General features: G+C 40.7%; 1 long non-coding RNA gene across 1 annotated transcript in view; it reads right to left on the bottom strand.

The window, feature by feature from the left end:
• Positions 1 to 15,048: 15,048 nt before the first annotated feature.
• Positions 15,049 to 17,833, bottom strand: part of LOC113889803 — a 164,616-nt gene continuing 161,831 nt past the window's right edge. The window contains exon 3 of the long non-coding RNA XR_003510353.1: positions 15,049 to 15,940. This is a non-coding gene — a long non-coding RNA (uncharacterized LOC113889803). The remainder of the gene's footprint in view (positions 15,941 to 17,833) is intronic.

Below are 17,833 nucleotides of genomic sequence, written 5' to 3'. Positions count from 1 at the left end.
AAATCAAATGTTGGACTACTGTATGTTCCCACTTCTGGGAATATATACAAAGGAACTAAATCATTATCTCAAAAAGACATGTGTATCCCCAAATTCACTCCAGCATTTTCACAATAGTCAAGACAAGGAAGCAACCTTAGTTTCCATCAGTAAATGAATGGATATATATATACCACATTTTCTTTATCCATTCATTTACTGATAGAAACTAAGGTTGCTTCCTACTTTGGCCACCTCATGCAAAGAGTTGACTCATTGGAAAAGACTCTGATGCTGGGAGGGATTGGGGGCAAGAGGAGAAGGGGACAACAGAGGATGAGATGGCTGGATGGCATCACCAGCTCGATGGATGTGAGTCTCAGTGAACTCCAGGAGTTGGTGTTGGACAGGGAGGCCTGGCGTGCTGCGATTCATGGGGTCGCAGAGTCGGACACGACTGAGGGACTGATCTGATATATATATAATGGAATTCAGACATAAAAAAGAATGTGATCTTGCCCCTTGAAACATGGATGGAATTTAAAGGCATTATGCCAAGTGAAATAAGTCAGAGAAAAATAAATACTGTGTAATATCACTTATACATGAAATCTAAAAACTTCAAACTTATAGAAACAGAGAGTAAAATGATGGTTGCCAAGGAATGGATTGTGGGGGAAGTAGTGGGATTTGGTCTCAAAATATAAACTTCAAGTTATAAGATAAATAAGTTTTGGGGATCCAATGGACAGCATAGTAACCACAGTAAACAATACTATATAATATACTTGAAAGTTGCTGAGAAAGTGGATCTTAATTTTTCTTACTCCCCCACAAAACAGTAATCATGTGAGTTGATGGTTGTGTTAACTAATGTTATTGGGGAAGTCATTTAGTAATGCATATGTATATGAAATAAATGTGTGTGTCTTAAAGTTACAGAATGTTATATGTCAGTTATACATCAATAAAGCTGCAGTGGGGAGAGGCAATTGTTAAAGAAACTTTATTTTCTCCATCTCCTCCTGCTGAATTATGAAGGATCTAGCATTTATTGTGTTTATTCTTTAATTTATCCATTAACATAAAACAGAAGCTGAACTAATGTTTTGACAGCAAGGACATTGATACTGAAGTTTGACCCAAGCTTCAGTGGTGACTCTGATAACTTGTCAGCTGTATGATCTTGGGCCAATTATTTAATGTTCTGGAACTTCAGGATGCTCCTCTTTAAAAATAGGAAGAACAATGCATACTGTATAGGGTTAAAGTGTTAGGGAAAAATACGTAAATAAATCATACGGTATATTAGTTTCATACAGATAGTATTATCACAAACTTAGTAATTTTAAACAACATGCATTTATTCTCTTACAGTTCTGGAAGTCAGAAATCAGATGAATATTACAGGACTAAAATCAAAATGTTGGCAGGACTATTTCCTTCTGGATATTCCAGGGGTTAATCCATTCCTTGCCTTTACTAGCTTCTAGAGGTTGCTGATATTCCTTTGCTCATGGCTGCTTACATCTTCAAAGTCGGCAGAGCAGCATCTTCTCTACTTTCTGACTTTCTTCCTGCCTCTTATAAGGACCCATGTAATTCCATTATCCTCACCTATATAATCTTGGAAATCTCCCTATCTCAAAACCCTTAATTTAATCACACTTGCAAAGTCACTTTTGCTATATTCAGAAGTTCCAGGAATTAGAACATGGCCACCTAATGGGCCATTATTCAACGTATCACACCTGGCTTATTGTAAATTTGAGTACAAAATTGTTGGTTTTGCCTGCATAGCATATCCTTTGCTCTCTTCCTTATCCTGCTCTGGTGATAGAATTTTGTATCCATGCTCTTTGCCATGTGTCTAAAGAAAAAGAATGATATTCTTCAGCCTTTGGTACAGGTCATTTACTTTGGTAAATGAAATGTTTTGCAATAAATATAATGTGAGCAAAGGCTTTGAATGTGCTTGTTTGGCTTGGCTTTGTCTTGAGAAGGGGATGCCCTGGATAACTCCTGGTCCCACAGGAGAAGACATGTGGCTTATACTTAATCCGTAGACTAAGTAGAGCTTCTCTAGCCAACTTGTTAGTAAAAATAAAATATTTGATGTGGTAAGCCCCTGAGATTATGATGACCTCTTCTATCTAGGACTATTGCAACAACAGCTGACCAATGAAATATCCTAAGTTAGATTCCCCAGAAATAGATCATGAACCAAGGATGCTGTCAAAACTATGAAAAAATAAACCACGGACTGGAAGAAAACATTTGCAAAATACGTATCTAATAAAGGACTGTTGTCAGAAATGCACAAACTATATACAAAGAAGATATAAAGAATAGACATAAAACCTAATAATGAGAAAATAAACAACCTAATTAAAAATAGACCAAAGACCTTAAAAGACACCTCACCAAAGAAAACAAGCAAATGGCAAATAAGCATATGTAACATTCCACATCATGGTTTATCAGAAAAGGGCAAATTAAAACAACAGTGAAATACCATTACACAGCTATTACCATGTCCAAAATTCAGAACACTGACTTCACCAAATGTTGGTGAGGATGTGGAACAACAAGAGCTCTCATTCCTTGCTGATGGGGGTGCAAAATGGTACAGCCACTTCGGAAAACTGTTTGGTGGTTCTTATAAAACTGAACATACTCTAATCAAACGATCCAGTAATCACACTCTTTGGTATTTATCCAAAGGAGTTGAAGTATGTCCATGTAAACACCTGCACATGGATGTTGATAGCAGCTTTTATCATAACTGGATTTGCAAGATGTCCATTAGTAGGTGACTGGATAAATAAACTATGTTACATACAGACAATGGAATATTATTCAGCACTAAAAAGAGATAAGCTATCAAGCCATGAAAAGAGATGAGGGAACCCTAAGCACATATTATTAAGTAACGGAAAGCAATCTAAAAAGGCTACATTCTATATGATTTGAACAATATGGCATCCAGCTAAATGTGAGACTGTGGAAACAGAAAAAAGATAAAAATATCAGTGGCTACTAGGGGTTAGGAGGGAGGGAGTGATAAATAGATAAAGCCCAAAGGATTCTTGGAGAAGTGAAACTACCCTGTATGGTTCTGTGATGATGGATACATGTCACTGTAAATTTCTCCCAATTCATAAAATGTACCTCTCAAGAGTAAACTATGAAAACTATGGACTCTGGGTGATAATGATGTTCAATATAGGTTGATCAGTTTTAACAGATGTACTACTCTGGTGGGCAATGCTGACAATGGGGGAAGCTATGCATGTGTTGGGGCAAGGGATATAAGGGAAAACTCTGTACCAATTCTCAATTTGGCTATAAACTTAAAATTGCTCTAAAAATAAAGATTATTTTAACAAAAACTTTAAAAATTACCATATGATAATATTTATAGCTATTTCCCAAGCTATTCTAATAAGTAAGATTTTTCTATATCAGTAATCATAACTTTTTTCAACCCACATTTTCCTTACCTATGCATGCGAGGGTAAGGAGTAACAGTATCTCTCTTCCAAACTAGCACACCCTCTAGGTTCACTCAGATTATCAGTGGGAAAGGGTAAGTGTGTTCACTGGCATTACATTCCAAGTAGGATGCTCAATTTTATACAGATATTAACTTGTTTGATCATTAAAACTACCTTATGAAGAAACATTATTATCCTTGTTTAGCAAAGGAGAAATATTACTGCAGAAAGTGCATGGATTTGGAGGTGAAACGAACTAAAATCATATAAATTACTGGCTATGAACTTGAAGCAGTAATTTAACAGCTCTGTAGGAACTGACTAAAATGATGTCTCCATCAGCCTGGCACATGGTACATACTTTTTAAACAGTGATCCCACTTTCTCCCAGAGAGCAGTGGGACTGTGATTTGACTCCACTTCTGTCTGACTTTAAAATCCATGCTCTTTGCCCTTTGTAAGCCTTCCTGAAATAGAAAGCCATCTTGTGTAGATTTGGCGCATGTGTTTTTGTGCAGTGCAGAGCTGGAAAAGGATTATGATCCCCAGCGACCTTAAAAATGAAGTACTTAACTATTGATTTATTTTTATTTAATATGACTTCCTGAAAAAACCTCTGGTCTACTGAAGATTCAATTGAAATTATTAGCCTATAGGCATTTATGGATACATGACATATGCAGCTCTAATAAAAACAGATTAACCCCTCTCTTTCATAGTTTACACTGCATCAAGCACTGAAAACTAAGTCTGATGTAATAGATCTCTTTTGTGGTTTTAATCATAACAATTGTACCAAATGGCTTTTTTTGGTGCATGTGATAACATCATAATGGAAAACTAAATCGATAGCATATTTCTCAATCTAATTATATGCCTTGCATTTCTAAACCAGTTTTAATGAAATACAGTAAGTGGTAGCATGGAAATTAGAAGAGGCTAAAAAAAAAAGCAATTGCAAATAATACTGTCAGTGACAGGAATAGTATGAAATCTGCTAGTCTGTGCGAACAATGCCTTCTCACTACAATTGCACAAAAGACAAAAAGAGGCAAATGGATCATCCAAACAAATCATTATTTTCAGAAACAAGCATGTTTTACAGAATAAGCCTAGGATACAGCAATTCAAAAATAGATAAGGAGCATCAGAAACTGCAAAACTCATCTACACACAAACCTCACCTGGGTATCACAGCAGGATCATCAATCTATAATCACACTAGCACGCTCATAAAAATTTTAAATGGCTTCTTTCCCTATGCAGACCCCTGGAAAAGGACATGGCAAACCACTCCAATATTCTTGCCTGGAGAATCCCCATAGACAGAGGAGCCTGGTGGGCTACAGTCCGTGGGGTCGCAAAGAGGTAGTCTTTACTGAGCAATTAAGCACAGTTCCCTAGGTAGAAGAGTAACTCATGATCATTACACAAGTTCTGGAAAATATTAAAAGACACAAAGAAAAAGCATACTTTAACCTAAAATCTACACCCAGAGATAACTCTGGTTAAAAATTTGACTAATCTCCATTGTTTTCTCTCCTACATATATGTTACGTATTTGAAATGAACAATAATTCAGATAGCTCAAAGTAATAAGGTAGATAACCCATAAATAGTTCCTAATATAAAAATATGTACTTTTATAGGCACTTTATTAGTTTCCTAGAGTGTCATAAAAAAGGAGCATGGATTACGTGGCTTAAATAACAGAAATTTCTTTTCTCACAGTTCTGGAGTCTAGGAGGCTTGATTTTTCCTAAAATCAAGGTGAATGGAGGATTGATTTCTTTTGAAACCTCTCCCCTTGGGTTGTAGATAATGATCTCTCTGTCTTCATATAGTCTTTCCTCTATGTATGCCTGTGTCCATATTTCCTCTTTTTATAATGAGACCAGTCATATTGGACTTTACCAACAAAAGTCCAACTTTATCTACAAAGGTCCAAGTTTTTTACCAACTTTAACAACAAAGGTCCATCTAGTCAAAGCTATGGTTTTTCTAGTGGTCATGTATGGATCTGAGAGTTGGACTATAAAGAAAGCTGAGCGCCAAAGAGGGGATGCTTTTGAACTGTGGTGTTAGAGAAGACTCTTGAGAGTCCCTTGGACTGCAAGGAAATCCAACCAGTACATCCTAAAGGAGATCTGTCCTGAATGTTCACTGGAAGGACTGATGCTGAAGCTGAAACTCCAATCCTTTGGCCACCTGATGCAAAGAGCTGACTCATTTGACCTAATTAACCTTAAAAGCTTCTGCACATCAAAGGAAACTATTAGCAAGGTGAAAAGACAGCGTTCAGAATGGGAGAAAATAATAGCAAATGAAGCAACCGACAAACAACTAATCTCAAAAATATACAAGCAACTCCTACAGCTCAACTCCAGAAAAATAAACGACCCAATCAAAAAATGGGCCAAAGAACTAAATAGACATTTCTCCAAAGAAGACATACAGATGGCTAACAAACACATGAAAAGATGCTCAACATCACTCATTATCAGAGAAATGCAAATCAAAACCACTATGAGGTACCATTTCACACCAGTCAGAATGGCTGCGATCCAAAAGTCTACAAATGATAAATGCTGGAGAGGGTGTGGAGAAAAGGGAACCCTCTTACACTGTTGGTGGGAATGCAACCTAGTACAGCCACTATGGAGAACAGTGTGGAGATTCCTTAAAAAACTGGAAATAGAACTGCCTTATGATCCAGCAATCCCACTGCTAGGCATACACACTGAGGAAACCAGAAGGGAAAGAGACACGTGTACCCCAATGTTCATCGCAGCACTGTTTATAATAGCCAGGACATGGAAGCAACCTAGATGCCCATCAGCAGATGAATGGATAAGAAAGCAGTGGTACATATACACAATGGAGTATTACTCAGCCATTAAAAAGAATACATTTGAATCAGTTCTAATGAGGTGGATGAAACTGGAGCCTATTATACAGAGTGAAGTAAGCCAGAAGGAAAAACATAAATACAGTATACTAACGCATATATATGGAATTTAGAAAGATGGTAACAATAACTCTGTATACGAGGCAGCAAAAGAGACACTGATGTATAGAACAGTCTTATGGACTCTGTGGGAGAGGGAGAGGGTGGGAAGATTTGGGAGAATGACATTGAAACATGTAAAATATCATGTAGGAAACGAGTTGCCAGTCCAGGTTCGATGCACGATGCTGGATGCTTGGGGCTGGTGCACTGGACGGCCCAGAGGGATGGTATGGGGAGGGAGGAGGGAGGAGGCTTCGGGATGGGGAACACATGTATCAAAACTAATACAATTATGTAAAGTTTAAAAATAAAAAAAATTAAAAAAAAAAAAGAAACAAAGCTTTCAACAGCAAAAAAAATAAATAAATAAATAAATCTAGTTTGAACATCAAAAAAAAAAAAAATGAAAAGACCCTGATGCTGGGAAAGATCGAAGGCAGGAGGAGAAGGGGCCAACAGAGGATGAGATGGTTGGATGACATCACCAACACGATTGACATGAATTTGAGTAGACTCTGGGAGTTGATGATGGACAGGGAAGACTGGTATGCTGAAGTCCATGGGGTTGCAAAGAGTCGGACATGACTGAGTGACTGAAATGACTGACTAGCGACCTCATTTTAAATTAGTTGCCTCTTCAAGACACAATCTCCAAATGCAGTCCCATTCTAAAGGGTTAGGGTTTCAACATATGAATTTTGAAGGGTCACAATTCAGCTCATAACAGGTGCTAAGTGTGGCATACAAATACATCATACACCTAATAAAAGCATAATATCTTACAGGCCCTGCAGCCTCTCTAGAAACATAAAGATCAGTAAAGATCAGTGTCCTGAAGGAGCTTAAGTTAGCAAGCAAAGGAAGGACTATTTAGTGAATGTCATTAGGAATTTATTGATATTCTGGGGAGAATATATAAAGGCTCTCCTGATAGCCTATACCAAAAGAAATGACATATTTAGTAAAATGACAAAGCTTCCCTGGTGGCTCACCTGGTGAAGAACACACCTGTCCATGCAGGAGATACAAGAGACCTGGGTTCGATCCCTGGGTTGGGAAGATCCCCTGGAGGAGGAAATAGCAACCTGTTCCAGTATTCTTGCCTGGAGAATCCCATGGACAGAGGGGCCTGGCAGGTTACAGCCCATGGGTTCACAAAGAATCAGACATGACTGAGTGTACACATACATGCATACAGACACACACACACAGTAAATAAGTGTTAAGAGAAATAGGGGGAAAAAAAGAAGAGGAGGAGGAAAGCCAGAGAAAGGGGAAGAGAATGGAGAAGAAAAAAAGCAGAAAATGGAAATGAGTTGTATCTATCTTCCCTATGACACAATGGTGTATTTGTTTTAAATCCATTCATTTAATAGATATTAGTTGACCATCTACCACATACCAGGCGTTAGACTAGGCACAGGAATAAACCAGGGTTTTTGTTGTTCATACACATTGGAAGGAGCCCCTCAGATTGTTTATAATGTAAATGCAAGTTTACATTTTCTTTACCTAACTGTCTGATACTGGCTTTGCATCAACATCACAAGCTGTATGCAGTCAATATGTTCCTGCATAAGTTGTTTCCGAGACTTTCTGTAAATCAGATCTTATTAAAAATGCACAAAGAGAGCCGGCTGTTCAAAGGCACCCCAGAGAGACCCCTGTGATAAGAAGAAGCATCCTTATGTAAAGGGAGGTTCCAGGGCTGTGTCAGTCCCAACTGTCATACCTGTGTCCTGGCTCGCAGGTTATGCCTGAGCGCTCATCTGTGTTTGCACTGTCTGTCCTTCTGCCTTGGATTACAAACCCCTGGAGGTAGCCCACCACATCTGTTCCCCTTATTGCATCCAGTGTCACAGTGAAACATGCACAGAGAGATCTTAGTGATGCTCTCAGTTGCTGATAACGGAGGCAGAAACAGATCTCAGCCGATAGCATCCATGGGGCTACGTTGAGGAAATATCCCACATGGCCTATTTCTAAACAGTAAAGCCCCACATTAAATGCATGGCAAGGCATTGCCAAGTGTAAGAAGCAAGACCTGGGATCCCTTAGTCCTGTTCATGTCCCAGAAACAGAGAAAGGAAATTATTTGCGGAGATAACACAAGAGACTATGAGAGTTGGAGACCCCTTGAGGGCACTCTGAGAAGCTCAATCTGAGCTGTATTGGGTTGTTCACCAGCCGGTGCCTTTGATGAGCACAGACTTTTCCATGAAGCACAGAGTGACAGTTGCTGTCCTCCCCAATGAGAACCGTCTCAGATTAGTAGTACATCGCATGGCAGCTTGCTCCTAGAATCTAATTATCAACTCAGAAGAAATGCCTAAGTCCTTGCCTTCTACCTTGGGTTCAGAGAAATATTTCAGCCAAAGTTGTTTTTCTAATAAGTAGTTTTACAGTGCCATTGCCAATAAATAAGTGCTATAATTTCTGGTTGACAATTCAGTCAAATTGTAGCAACCCTCAATTAAAGTCAATATTCACAAATAGAAACATGTCCCAAGAACTATACTAATATCGATGAATCTTCTTTAAGGGGAAAATGTATAGTTCTCTGGTATGATTCAATCATTTTAATTCTTTGACCAATTTTATATTTACTCATATTTTCCATCTTTATTTCTATCTTACTTCAATGATTTTCATGAGTATCCACCATGTTCCATGTATATTTTATAATAGAATTTGTAATTATTTAACTTTCTCATCCACACTAAATTGAATGATCATAATAACTTCTGCCATGGGAAGTTTTCTTTAGGGGTTATTATTTCCATAAAGTCTAATTTTCTTAATTTTGCATTTATAAATTTTGCCTAAATTATTTTATTTACCCATTAATATCTTGATAACATCTTTACATTAGCAAGTTTCAGTCTGTGATGGCTTTGGGGGTTATTTTTCTGAAAACTATTATCTTCCCAGTTAATGTTTATGTTTGCACTTTTACCTATTTTTCTACCTGCAACATAGTTAATCCTATCAGTCCTGAATGTTCATTGGAAGGAGTGATGCTGAAGTTGAAATTTCAGTACTTTGGCCACCTGATGTGAAGAACTGACTCACTGGAAAAGACCCTGATGCTGGGCAAGATTGAAAGTGGGAGGAGAAGGGGATGAAAGAGGATGAGATGATTGAATCGTGTCACTAACTCGATGGACATGAATTTGAGTAAGCTGCAGGATCTGGTGTTGCACAGGGAAACCTGGTGTGCTGCAGTCCATGGGGTCACAGAGTCAGACACAACTGAGCAACTGAACTGAACCGAACATATTTAATCATACAAAGTCTTAGTCATTGCTAATTTTCTGCTAAGTTCTTATTACTTCTAAAATTAAGATTCCATATAAATTAGATGTAAAATAATGTATCTTTATTCCTTTGTAAAGGCAAATAGGAAACAAAAGGAGGTGAAATATCTGTGAAGCCAATACAACGTGGCAAAAATTTCCAGCTTCATTCAAATACAAGCACCCCTGGAAAGGGCAACACCATTTATAGCTGGAATATGGAAAAAGTGATTCACATCTCATGCTTTCCTGAAAGATGGGAATGGAGGTTTTCCCTTTCCCAGCTGCCTGCAGCTGAGGTGCTGACACATAACCTGCTCTCCATCTGTCGCTTTCCCTTTCCAAGGCTCTGACTCTACAGCTGGAGAAACAAAGCAGCAGGAATGGGAAATTTGTTTCTTTGCAGCGCAGCTGTGGCAGCAGAGACAAACAGGGTCCTGGAATTATCACAAGAGCCTTGGATGCCATGCTAAGGGCTTGGGCTTTCAGTTCAGTTCAGTCTCTCAGTTGAGTCTGACTCTTTGCCACACCATGGACCGCAGCACGCCACGCCTCCCTGTCCATCACCAACTCCCGGAGTTCACTCAGACTCACGTCCATCGAGTCAGTGATGCCATCCAACCATGTCATCCTTTGTTGGCCCCTTCTACTCCTGATTTCAGTCTTTCCCAGCATCAGGGTCTTTTCAAATGAGTCAGTTTCTTCACATCAGGTAACCAAAGGATTGGAGTTTCAGCTTCAATATCTGTCCTTCCAATGAACACTCAGGACTGATCTCCTTTAGGATGGACTGGTTAGATCTCCTTGCAGTCCAAGGGGCTCTCAAGAGTCTTCTCCAACACCGCAGTTCAAAAGCATCAATTCTTGGGTGCTCAGCTTTCTTTATAGTCCAACTCTTACATCCATACATGACCACAGGAAAAACCGTAGCATTGACTAGATGGACATTTGTTAGCAAAGTAATATCTCTGCTTTTTAATATGCTGTCTAGGTTGGTCATGACTTTCCTTCCAAGGAGTAAGCATCTTTTAATTTCATGGCTACAATCACCATCTGCAGTGATTTTGGAGCCCAGAAAAATAAAGACAGCCACTGTTTCTACCATTTCCCCATCTGTTTGCCATGAAGTGATGGGACTGGATGCCATGATTTTAGTTTTCTGAATGTTGAGCTTTAAGCCAATTTTTTCACTCTCCTCTTTCACTTTCATCAAGAGGCTCTTTAGTTCTTCCTCATATTCTGCCATAAGGGTGGTGTCATCTGCATATCTGAGGTTATTGATATTTCTCCTGGCAATCTTGATTCCAGCTTGTGCTTCATCTAGCCCAGCATTTCTCATGATGTACTCTGCATATAAGTTAAATAAGCAGGGTGACAATATACAGCCTTGACTTACTTCTTTTCCTATTTGGAACCAGTCTGTTGTTCCATGTCCAGTTCTAACTGTTGCTTCCTGACCTGCATACAGATTTCTCAAGAGGCAGCTCAGGTGGTCTGATATTCCCATCTCTTTCAGAATTTTCCACAGTTTATTGTGATCCACACAGTCAAAGGCTTTGGCATCGTCAATAAAGCAGAAATGTTTTTCTGGAACTCTCTTGCTTTTTCGATGATTCAGCGGATGTTGGCAATTTGATCTCTGGTTCCTCTGCCTTTTCTAAAACCAGCTTGAACATTTGGAAGTTCACAGTTCATGTATTGTCGAAGCCTGGCTTGGAGAATTTTGAGCATGACTTTACTAGTGTGTGAGATGAGTGCAATTGCGCGGTAGTTTGAGCATTCTCTGGCATTGCCTTTCTTTGGGATTGGAATGATAACTGACCTTTTCCAGTCCTGTGGCTACTACTGAGTTTTCCAAATTTGCTGGCATATCGAGTGCAGCACTTTCACAGCATCATCTTTCAGGATTTGAAATAGTTCAACTGGAATTCCATCTCCTCCACTAGCTTTGTTCATAGTGATACTTCCTAAGGCCCACTTTACTTTACATTCCAGGATGTTGGCTCTAGGTGAGTGATCACACCATCGTGATTATCTGGGTCATGAAGATATTTTTTGTACAGTTCTGTGTATTCTTGCCTCCTCTTCTTAATATCTTCTGCTTCTTTTAGGTCTATACCATTTCTGTCCTTTATTGTCCTGTGGAAATGGAGAGACATGGAGAGCTCTATCTGGGGAATCATATGCTCACCTCTGAGATTTGAAGATAACAAGTCTGGAGACAGACTTTTGGAGGGCTAGTTCTGCACCAGTGGTCAGCATCTTCCCAGTCCAAGACACTGGGTGCCAACACTGCTTCCCTAGTCCTTGATGGCATGGTTCTTGCCCATCTTTGCATCTGCCCAATAATCTCACCTACTCCATTGGGTACCTCTCTATGCTCCAAACAAATCACTCCATGTCCCCCACATCTGTATTCCTATGTTCTATTCTCATGATTCAAGAAATCCTTTACTCTCGTTCTCTACCTGACAGATTCAGTTCCAGTTCTAGAGGTTAGTATTTCTAAACAGATTGAGCTTCTCCCTGAAAAAGGTAATGAAGAAATTATATAATGCCTCTTTAGGAATGAATTTCTCAAACTTTTCCTTCATTAATAAGAGGAATGAGTGCTTGAATTTGTGAGTGAGTGAGGAAAGGTTGGAGAGAGAGAAAATGAATCCATTTTAATAGTCTATCTTCTGAATTTTCTATAAAAATATATTACTCTCATAATTTGAAAAAATAAATATATTAAACATTTTCACCCCAGTATTCTGATAATTATATTCATTTTTTTCAGGCAGCTCAAATATCCCAATATAGGTAGGCTTGCATACTCTTAGCCTACATGAGGCTTTTTATCTTAGTCTGGATTCCTTAAGTCTCAGATCCAGATAAAAGCTTTCTTAGAAAGGTTTATTAGAGAGTACTGTCTTGAGGAAGCAGAAGAGGGGAAAAGGGAAGTGGGGATGGGAAGAAAGAAAGTCAAGTGTGAGGAAGGCATTACTGTTCCCAACCCCGTCCCTGGTCTTTGGGGAGATCCTATGGAAGTATTTCCTCTCCATGCAAGCCAGATACGGAGGAAAAGAGAGAATGATCTCACTGGTGCAGTTCATCTCACAGGGGCAACTGTCTCAGAAGTACAACTTGCATTACCCAGCCCCTTGGCAACCTCAAGGAAGCCAGCTCCCAGCAGTAGCTGGGTTGTGAGTCACTGGACAGTGGAAGGAGCCCACTGGGGGAGCTGAGCCACAGCGAGCCAGCACATAAGCATCACTCAGAAGCTCAGAGCTCTGTGTTGTTCCCTATCTCCACAGCAACAAGGAAGCCACAAAACAGGAGCTGTCGCGTTAACATGAGAGGCTGGAAACAGGTGGAGTACCATGACAACCTAGCCCTGCCACCAAGGTGGCCACAGAACTGGAAATCAATGCTTCCTTCTTCAGCTTTTAAGAATACAGTTGTGGCAGGTGATTCTCCTAGAGGGCCATCAGTAGCATCAAGCAGAAAACCATATGGAGTGATTACAAACTGGGTTCAGTAGAACACTGATGAAAATAGAAAAGATTAAATAGCAGCTTTACAAATTGTTGGTTTTGTGAACTAGGCAAGTTTTGAAAATTGACTGATTAGTGCAGGCCAGGCTGTTACTGTAGGAGAAAAGCCCCCAAATCTCAGGTATTTCCTGCCCTCTGTGGACCCCAGCAACCTCCACATGCAGCTTCCCAAATCACTTCCCTTGTTTCCCATAAGCCAGTGGTCAGAGGAAAAAGCATGGACGGTCTCACACAGGGGTCTTAAAAGGCAAGCCTAGGAAGGGGTACACACTTCTCTCATTCCATTGGCCGGAACTCCATCAGATTGCCATTCTTATCAGCAAGTGAGATGAGGAAGTGTCAGCTGGCTCATGCCCATGAATAAGAGGAAACAAGTTCAGTGAAAGCTACTTTGTTTCTGCCAGAAGTGCCTACTTGGTCCCAGGCTTTGGGTCATGCACTGAAAAGAAAGCAGTTACAACACAGATGTGGCCTCCCTTGGGAAGCCAAAAGTATGAAGAAAAATCAAGAGCTTCAACAACTAATCATGAACACATGTATTTAAACAATACCATTGCAAATGTGATGAGAGCAGAGGGTGCAAGGGGTAATTTAACAATTATTATGACATAGGTAACACGGAACTAGATGCATAAAAATCAACCAAGTTAAGCTAGAAAGATGTGCATGTGTGTCTGTGTGTGTGTGTGTCCCTGACAGAGATATTCACAGGAGGCATTCCAGGGTGCAGCAATAACCTATGTCACGGTTATTCTTTGGTGGAATAACCCCATTTGCTGCATTACTGAGTTAGCAAATAAGAGTGCCCAGTATGTGCCAGAAAGTGTTAGTTGCTCAGGAATGTCCAACTCTTTGCGACCCCATGGACTGTAGCCCACCAGGCTCCTCTGTCCATGAAATTCTCCGGGCAAGAATACTGGAGTGGCTTGCCATTTCCTTCTCCATGGGATGTATTCTGCAAGTCTCTGTAGAGATAAGGCAAAACCCCACAGTCTACTGCCATTGCCTCGGATAACTTATTTTGATCCATCAAGAACAAGACCTCACAAATAATCTCATAAATAATCTATGTTTGGCATGATTTCAAATGTGAAATAGGCCTTTTTAGACACTAAGTAATGCTCCTCCTTCCATTTCTTAAACCAACGATTAAGCCCACAGCCAGGATGTCAGTCCACCACTTCACTCAAAGGCCCAGGTTTACCCTACTGAGAACAGGCTGAAGATTTAAATATCTGCCATCCTCAGGGCCCCTTTTAAGGAAATCACTCCAAGCACATCGTGCATGACATTTCAATGATAGCCACAGTGCTACCCTGCTACCCTCCTCAGACTGCTTGGATCAGGGCTCAGAGCATGAGCTCAGAGCCTCAAAGCTAAAGTGGCAAAAAACTTCTCAATTTTTTCCATTTACAGTCATGGTAGTTTTAATAGTAAGAGTAGTATCAATATTTTATAGTAAGAATTGATATCAAACTTAACCAATTAGACTTTCTCTCTTAATATGATAAAAGCTAGATTCCTATTTCTTGGGGTTTCCCCAGTGGCTCAGTGGTATAGAATCCACTTGTCAAGGCAGCAGACATGGGTTCGATCCCTGGATTGGGAAGATCCCCTGGAAAAGGAAATGGCAACCTTGTCCAGTACTCCTGCCTGGAAAATTCCAGGACAGAGAAGCCTGGCAGATTATTGTCCATGGGGTCACAAAAGAGTCAGACACAACTTAGTGACTAAACAACAATCATTTATTTGAGAATAAAATTTAGAGACTGTGCACTGTTTAAAAAAAAAAAACAAACAAACAAAAACAAGCCTTGTACACAACGAGGCCTCTTATATTGTTCTGGGTGGGTAATAATTTACAAAAATAAAAAAGGATATGATTAGGAATAGAAATTTTGTAGCTGTGGTCTAATGAGACAAGTCTACAAGCAGGACCTGAACATGAACAGAGCAAGTGAGGCTTTCCCTGCAGGAAGGAGGGCTGGCAGTTTCCAAGATGTCTAGTAATCTAGTTTTGCATTTTGGGTTGGTTCCTGCTCTGTGCTCTAATCCCTGGAGCCATCCTTAAATTTTTAGTAAAAGTCTGTTGCATATAACTTCCTTGTGTCAGTGATGCTTTCGAGAATGAAGGAGAAAACTCCCATCAATGAATGAGACAGATGGGAGAGAGGCAGCAGGACAGCCACAAGAGACAAAAATGTGAGCTGGTCGATCAAGAAGCCGAAATTCACAGCAAGAGGCTCCAAGAGATCATTGGGTGAGTGTCATGAATCCTCTTCAATCTTCTTGAGGGCACTGGATTGCCCATTACAGAGGGAAGTGCTGCTCCAGGTCACTGTATCTGGTCATAAAAGTAAAAAGTAGCCTGCAGAAGGCCAATACACATGGGTCTATCAAGGTCAACATCACAGGCTTCTATTCAGGTCCGGCTGATATCAAACCTGCATGTTTTCATACAGCTGTGAAGAAGGATACTGATTACTCGGCTTCATAATAACACTTAAGTTCTTTGAGCAACCAAATAAGCAGACAGAAATATGTTGCCTCTGTTCTCCTCATCTTCTTATTTCCAAATGTATATGCTGTTGGTTGCTTATAGGTTGTCGTTTCTTTTTTCTGTAAAGAAATGAAAAAAATGCATCTTAAAAGCAGCCATGAAGCTTTTCTGTAATAACCTAGAAATCTATCAGTTTTATAGACAACCTGAGTGATAACATATTGTCCAACATTGTTGTTTCCTATTCTTTTCTTCCTTTTTTTTTCTGTCTTTTGTGTTTTTTTTTTTCTTTTTGCTCCCTGAAAATAGCACAATATGGAGTGATGTTTTAATTTATTATTATGAGAGGGACAGCAACTGGTTTTTAATGGTTACAGAATGGTGACTCGCAGCCCTGGCCCAGCTGCTGTCACCAGCGTGCCGCAGCAGACTCACAGCATCTTGTCTCCAGCACACATCAGTGCTCCCGCCGGCTGCCTCCCTCCCTCCCAGTGGACGGGCCACCACCTGCTGCTGGCACAGTGCCGGCCCTTTGGGGAACAAATGTTCTCTGGCTGCTGGGTGACAGGACAGGGCAGACGCCGGATTTCAAGGAAACCGGGGAAATGCGCCCTGGGGCTCGTTGCCCCTACTCGTCCACCCATCTGCCTTCCCTGGCTGGCACAGATCTCCCTAATCAGGGCCATAGGAGAACGGGCTTTTTCAGACCGTGATCTAGATGGCTCTGTCTCCTTTTCCCTACCAGTCTCCCTTTGGGCTATAATGGCCATTTATTTATTCAGGCCACAAGCATTTTCCGAGCCTCTGTTCCATGCCAGGCAATTTGCTAAGTGCTAAGAATATAGACCTGAACAACTCAATCTCTCACCTTGAGAAGGTCATAGTTTAGTGGGCTAGACAAGACATACAAACCAATAAATTACAATACAGCACTGAGAGCGTAGGAGCAGAGTTAAAAATCAAGTGCACAAAAGAAGCAGCATTAAAGTATCACACAGGCATGAAGCTTGTGGACTTGGAAGACTTAGCCTCGGGGAAATCCAGCTGCCTGTTTGCTTTTGGACAGTTCATTTAAGGTCTTTAAGGCCCAGTGATTCATTGGTATAAGGTTATGTGAAATAATGCAGTGAAGCACTGTAACAGGGCGTGTGATAAACACTCAATAAATCTGGACCACTGTTACCCAGCACACTTTGTATTCAAATACCTCTCCCAGAGCTGTAGGGTCCCAGCCACTGCATCCAGGCAGGAGTTTTGGAAGCAGAGAAGGGATGAGGGGACAGGAGGGCAGCTAGTGGACTTCAAAGCTTAGAGCTGAAGAAGATTCCCAATGAGCCATGTCCAGGGACTGAAGCTGGAGTACAAAGCCAAGTGACAGATCAGATCTGCCTGGACTATCAGGCAGGAGGGGCTATAGTGAAAGAAACTAAATCCAGGGCAACAGGACAGAAATTGGAGGTATCAGGCAAAACCCAATCAGAAGAGAGAACACAATGCAGAGTGACAGTCTGGAGTACCGGAGTCTGGAAAAGGCTGGAAAACTCTACTCAGCTGAGATGGTGTTTGATCTTGGTCTTAAAAGATGAGGAGGAAATTGCAAGGAAGAGAGGCAAGGGAAGGGATGTCCTGAGAGGCATGTCTTGAAAGGGGAAAGAGCGTGGGCAAATGCACATTGATGTCCGAAGTGAAGAGTGAGAAAATCAGGTAGCTGGGACCTTGAGTGCCTAGAACACAGTGAGAGGAGGTGAGGCTGGAGACTGTCAGGCGCTGAGGCACGAAAGGCCTGGAGTGCCAGGCCAGGGAAACTTGTCTCATCCTGGAGGCCCACACGGGTGCCTGTCAGAGTCACCAGTCCAGCTCTAACAAGCTGCCAATGCACGGGGCAATTCTCAGTTAATTGGTCTTGAGTAAGACATGGTCATGAGTGTTTTTAACATCTCCCCAGGTGATTCCTGGAGAAGGCAATGGCACCCCACTCCAGTGCTCTTGCCTGGAAAATCCCATGGATGGAG

This window comes from Bos indicus x Bos taurus, chromosome 3 (genome assembly GCF_003369695.1).
Source record: "Bos indicus x Bos taurus breed Angus x Brahman F1 hybrid chromosome 3, Bos_hybrid_MaternalHap_v2.0, whole genome shotgun sequence".
NCBI classification, from domain to species: Eukaryota; Metazoa; Chordata; class Mammalia; order Artiodactyla; family Bovidae; genus Bos; species Bos indicus x Bos taurus.
Note: the sequence above shows the minus strand (reverse complement) of the source record. Positions and strands in the feature narration are given on the sequence as shown.